Raw genomic sequence first — 6,339 nt, 5'->3', positions numbered from 1 at the left:
CAGCCGGAGCCGGTGCTCCACAACGGGAGAGGCTACAACAGTGAGAGGCCCGCATACCGCAAAAAAAAAAAAAAAAAGGTTAGGGGCATCTATTCTTATATCAGATAAAATAGACTTTAGGACAGAAACTGTCACGGGAGACAAAGAAGATCATTATACAATGAGAAAGGAGTGGACTCATCAAGAAAATATAACAATTATATATATGCACCCTACATCAAAAACACCTAAATATATTAAGTAAATTCTAACAGATCTGATGGGAGAAATAGAGAGTAACACAAAAATAGTAGGGGGCTTCAATATCCCACTTTCAGCAATGGACAGATCATACACATGGAAAATTAATATGGAAAGTTTGGATTTAAATCATATTTTCAACTAAATGGACCTAACAGACATATAGAGAACATTCTATCCAAGAGCAGCAGGATATGCATTCTTCTTAAGTGCACATGGAACATTCTCCAGGATAGATCACAAAACATCTCGATCATAAGCTACAACACAAGTATTGGCATATTTAAAGATACCAAGATACCAAGTATCTTTTTTTCATACCCCAATGGTATGAAATTAGAAATCAACAAGGGGAAACCTGGGTAATTTACAAACATGTGGAAACAAAACAACACACTCATGAGTAACCAAAGTATCAAAGACAAAAATCAAAAGGGAAGTAAAAATATATTGAAATAAATGAAAATAGAAACACAATGTACCAAAACCTATAAAGTACTGCAGAAGCAGTTCTTAAAGAGAAGTATATAGTGATAAATGCATACACTAAGGGAAAAAAGAGTTCTCAAATAACCTAACTTTAACTGCAAGGAACTAGAAAAAGAACAAATTAAACCCAAAGTTAGCAGTAGGAACACATAGAACAGAGTGTAAATAAGTGAAATAAAGACCAGAAAAACAAGAGAAAAGATTGACAAACTAAGAGGTGGATTTTTGAAAAGATAAAATTTATAAAACCTTTAGCTAGGCTAACCAAGAAAAAAAGAGAGAAGACTCAAATACATAAAATCAGAAATAAGAGACATTACAAATGATAGCAAAGAAATACATAGAAGTAATTGATGAATTCCTAGAAATAAATATCTTACCAAGACTGAATCATGAAGGAATGGGAAATCTGAACAGACCAATAATGAGTAAGAAAATTAAATCAAAATTATAAAACTCACAACAAAGACAGACCCAGGACCAGATGGTTTTACTGGTAAATTCTACCAAACATTTAAAGAATTAATATCGATCCTTTTCAAATTCATCCACAAAATTAAAGGGGAAGGAGAATTCCCAAACTTATTTTAGGAGGCCAACATTACCCTCACACCAAAGCCAGATAAGGACACTACAAGAAAAAAAAAAAAAAAAAAAAACTACCAACCAATATCCCTGGTGAATATAGATGCAAAAATTCTCAACCAAATATTAGCAAACCAAGTTCAACAGCACATTAGGATCATATGCCATGATCAAGAGGGATTTATCACTGGGATGCAAAGATGGTTCAACATATACAAATCAATAAATGCAATACACTACATTAACAGAATAAAAGATTAAAATCACATGATAATCTCAATAGAAGCAGAAAAGAGAATTTGACAAGATACAACATCTTCTCATGATAAAAAAAATCAATAAATTGGGTATAAAGGAACATATCTCAACTTAATAAAGGCCATACATGACAGAACAATAACTGACATCATATTCAATGGTTAAAGGTGGAAAATGTTTCAACTAGGATCAGGAAGAAATCAAGGGTACCCACTCTTGCCACTCTTACTCAACACAGTACTGGAAGTCCTATCTAGATCAATCAGGCAAGTAAAGAAATAGATCCAAACTGAAAAGGAAGAAGTAAAATTATATCTATTTACAGATGATATCATCCTATATACAAAAAAATCTTAAAGACTCAACCAAAAAACTGAACTAAGTAATGAATTCAGTTAAGATTGTATGATATAAAATCAACATTCAGAAATCAGTTGCATTTCTATACACTAACAATAAAATATCTGAAAAAGAAATAAGTGAAACAATCCCATTTACAGTATCATCAAAAACAATAAAATATTGATACTTAGGAATTAATTTAACCAAGAAAGTGAAACTACAAGACCTTGATGAAATAAAAGAAATTGAAGAAGATACAATTGGAAAGATACTCCAAGTTCATGTATCAGAAGAATTAACAGTGTTAAAATATCCATACTACCCAAGTCATTTATAGATTCAATGCAATCCCTATAAAAATTCTAATTGCATTTTTCACAGAAGTAGAAAAAAATCATGAAATTTGTATGAAACTGCAAAAGACCAAACCAAACACAGAGGAATCCTGAGAAAGAAGAACAAAGCTGAAGGCATCACACTTCCCAATTTCAAACTATACTACAAAACTATAGTAATAAAGAGTATGGTACTGGCATAAAAATAGACCAATAGTATAGAATAGAGAGCCCAGAAATAAACCACCACATATACAGTCAAAAAATATTTGACAAGGGAGCCAAGAATACTCAATAAGGAAAGTATACTCTATTCAATAAATTGTGCTGAGAAAACTGGATAACCATATGCAGTAAAATGAAATTGTACCCCAATCTTACACCACTCACAAACTTAACTTGAAATAGATTAAAGACTTAAACATAATACCTGAAATTATAAAACTCCTAGAAGAAAACATAGGGAAAAATTTCTGTGACATTGGTCTTGGCAATGATATTTTGCATATGACACCAAAAGCACAAGCAACAACAATAAAAATGAACAAGTGGGACTACATCAAACAAAAAAGCTTCCCCACAGCAAAAGAAATAACAACAAAATAAAATACAACCTACGTAATGGGAGAAAATACATGCAAACAATATATCAGATAAGTGGTTATTATCCAAAATATATAAGGAAGTCATACAACTCAATAACAAAAAGTAAACAGTCCAATTAAAAAATGGGCAGAAGAACTGAATTGATATTTTCCAAAGAAGACATACAACTGGACAACAGGTACATGAAAAGATGTTCAGCATCATTAATCATCAGGGAAATACAAATCAAAACCAAGATCAGATAGCACCTCACTCCGGTCAGAACGGCTGCCATCAAAAAGACAAGAGACAATAAGCGTCAGATGTGGAGAAAAAGAAAGGCCTGTGCACTGCTGGTGGAAATATAAATGGCTACAGCCACCAGGAAAACAGTATGAAGATCCCTCAAAAAATTAAAAATAAAACTACCATATGATCCAGCAATCCCACCCCTTGGTACACCTCCAAAGAAAATGTAAGCAAGATATCTGTACTTGCATGTTTATTACAGCATTATTCACAATAGCCAAGATATGGTAACAACCTAAGTGTCTGTCAAGGGGTGAATGGATAAAGAAGATGTGGTACATATAGAAAATGGAATAATATCCAGCCATGAGAAAGAAGGAAATCTTGCCATTTGGAACAACATGGATAGACCTTGAGAGCATTATGGTAAGTGAGATATCAGGCAGAGAAAAACAAATACTGTCTGATATCACTTACATGTGGAATCTAAAAATGCTGAACTCATAGAAACAGAAAGTAGAAAGGTGGTTACCAGAGGCTATGGAATGAGGGAACTGGGGAGATGTTGGTCAAAGCATATAAACTTACAGTTAGAAGATGAATACATTCTGGGAATCTAATACACAGCATTGTGATTATAGTTAACAGTATTTCCTTATATACTTGAAAGTTTCTAAAAGACTACATCTTAAATGTCTTACCACCAAAAAAAATAATTATGTGATGTGATGAAGGTGTTAGCTAATGCTAAGTGGTATTGCTATTACAATATATAAGTGTATCAAATCAACATACTCAAGCTTACACAAAGTTACATGTCAATTGTATGTCAATAAAAATGCAGAATAGCACATAAAATATATAGATTTTGAGTTTTTCAGGTTGAACAGAGAGAAAGATGTTTGGGAAAGAGGACTCAAGTCCTGCCTCCTTTCAACATCCTTTATTCCTGTGGTGATCTTTTAGTAGAAACTACTACTGCAAGCAATAACTATAAATAGTAAAGCAACATATAACTTCATAATATACAAACTATAGACAGCATTTGAGGAACTAAATGAAAAATTGTCCATCTGTTTACAAGTATATACTCTGAGTGTCCACCATTCTCAAGGCACATCTTCAGATAGTTCTGTGATACAGAAAACTAAAATAGAAAGTTTCCTGCCATAAGTATTTTTCAGTCCCTTTAGGGAAACTTGTTGCATAGATATATATGTGAGATATATATATATATATATATATATATATATATATGTATACACACACACACACACACACACACATACACACACCTCACAGTCTTTGCAAATATCTTTTTGTTCCTCAGTTACTCAACCGTTAAAATGAAGATAATAACACACACACACACATACACACACCTCACAGTCAATGATAATATCTTTTTGTTCCTCAGTTACTCAACCGTTAAAATGAAGATAATAATAGCATATATCTCATAAGACTGTAATAAGGATCAGATAAGTGAAACACATGAAAAGTGCATAGAAAAATGCTCCCTGCCCCCAACTCAATTAGTATTATTTATTATTCTCTGGTATTAAATGTCAGATGCCTGTGCAGCATAAATTATAGCATTTAGAGTGAACTAAATTTAGAAAAAATATGTAGGTTAAGAAGAAATTACCAATTTGGAAAAGTAGGCTTATCTGAAAAAGCTTTAACAGAAAGTTATTGAGAAAGGAGGATTCATTTCGGGAGCAAAGGTTGAGTTTGAGTGCAAATCTTTGTTATTAAAGTCAAAGAGGAATTGTTTTTCATAAAAGGTTACATTCTGTTCCATGTGCTTCAACTCTGACTTGAACCTAGAGGGAAAATAAAGTTCAGTTTTAATTTTTTATTGACATTTGTCATTTTCAATTGTTTACATCCTTCTAACCTAACTTTCCTGCATCCATTGCAGGGTGGGGATGCAAAATTCTAACAGCTCATTTCAGGCTCTTATCAGTGCAAGATGGGGCAGTGCTGCAAATAGATTGCAGGGGCAAGAGTCACAAAGCTGAATTTGAGATCTTTTTTACCTTCTCATACACTGGCTGGACAAACTTCAGCAAAATATTTCAACTTTCAAAGTCTGAGGCTCTAAATTTGTGAAATAGGAATAACTGTACTAATTCATGGTAGTATTCTGAGAAACACATTAGATATTTGAAAGCACTATGCAAATGAAGGCAATTTACACAATTAATTGTGCAAAGTTTTCACATAATTTCCCCCCCAAAACAGCAATACTTATTAAAGGCTTTTTTCTGTTTGGGTCTTAAATCTTCAAATGTTGTGAGAAGGTAGACAGTGATATATGTTTCATGTTTGAGTCATATTACAAAAGGAACATACCAATTATATAATTGGGTCTAACTACATTCCCCCTGGGGTGTTGGAAAGTTTATGATCCTCCATGTTTACATTCCTAATTTTACTTTGTTGCAAATATTGGACCCCTCCCTGGCTTGCCCCAAAATACATTTAAACTGCCTTGCTATGCTAATGGTTGGTCTTTTGAAGGACATTTCTGGAGCTCAAAATGTAGAGGAGCAGCTAGATAACCCCAAAGGCCCCAAGAATCTCTGGGTTATCGTACATATTTCTTTTCTGAGATTGAACTAGAAACTCTGGACCTGAGAGTCATAATATTTTAAATAGATTCATCTATCAGTTTTACCTGAGGAATAAACTAATGATAAGTCAAAACTTGAAGAAAATAATTACAGCACCTTACTTGTTATCCAATGCTCACTAATATCCCCTCTCTTTATCCTGAAAATTATTACATAGAATGGAAAGCATTTCTTGAGGCTGTAAAGCAAAAGAATATTGATCTCAAATCAAGGAAAGGAAACCATTTCTCAGGCTCAGAGTTACATAAATGTCAGAATGTTCCATATTCTTCTGTTGTAAATGTGATTTTTCAAATTAAGGGTAAGATATCAATTTTATATGCTTTAACTGGATATATTTATTTTCTCATTTGTCAAGTTTTCATTATTTAGTGTCATAAAGCTTCGTGTTATATTTTAGACCCTTACTGGGTAATGTTCACAATAAAGATCTTAGGTAGGAATCGGCTTCATTTAAAGGAGAGAAAAAAAGAAGTTCCAAATCTTTCAGTTTCAAATCTAGGTACTCTAAAATAAAATTAAGTGCTCTTTGCTACATCTGCCTCTTCAGAAACATTTATTCTGCCTCTCCTCCCCTCCCCAGAGCAGATAGAATGAGAGCATTAGATTCCTTTAAT

Source organism: Physeter macrocephalus, chromosome 9 (genome assembly GCF_002837175.3).
Source record: "Physeter macrocephalus isolate SW-GA chromosome 9, ASM283717v5, whole genome shotgun sequence".
Classification (NCBI taxonomy): Eukaryota; Metazoa; Chordata; class Mammalia; order Artiodactyla; family Physeteridae; genus Physeter; species Physeter macrocephalus.
This window is presented reverse-complemented; position numbering follows the sequence as displayed.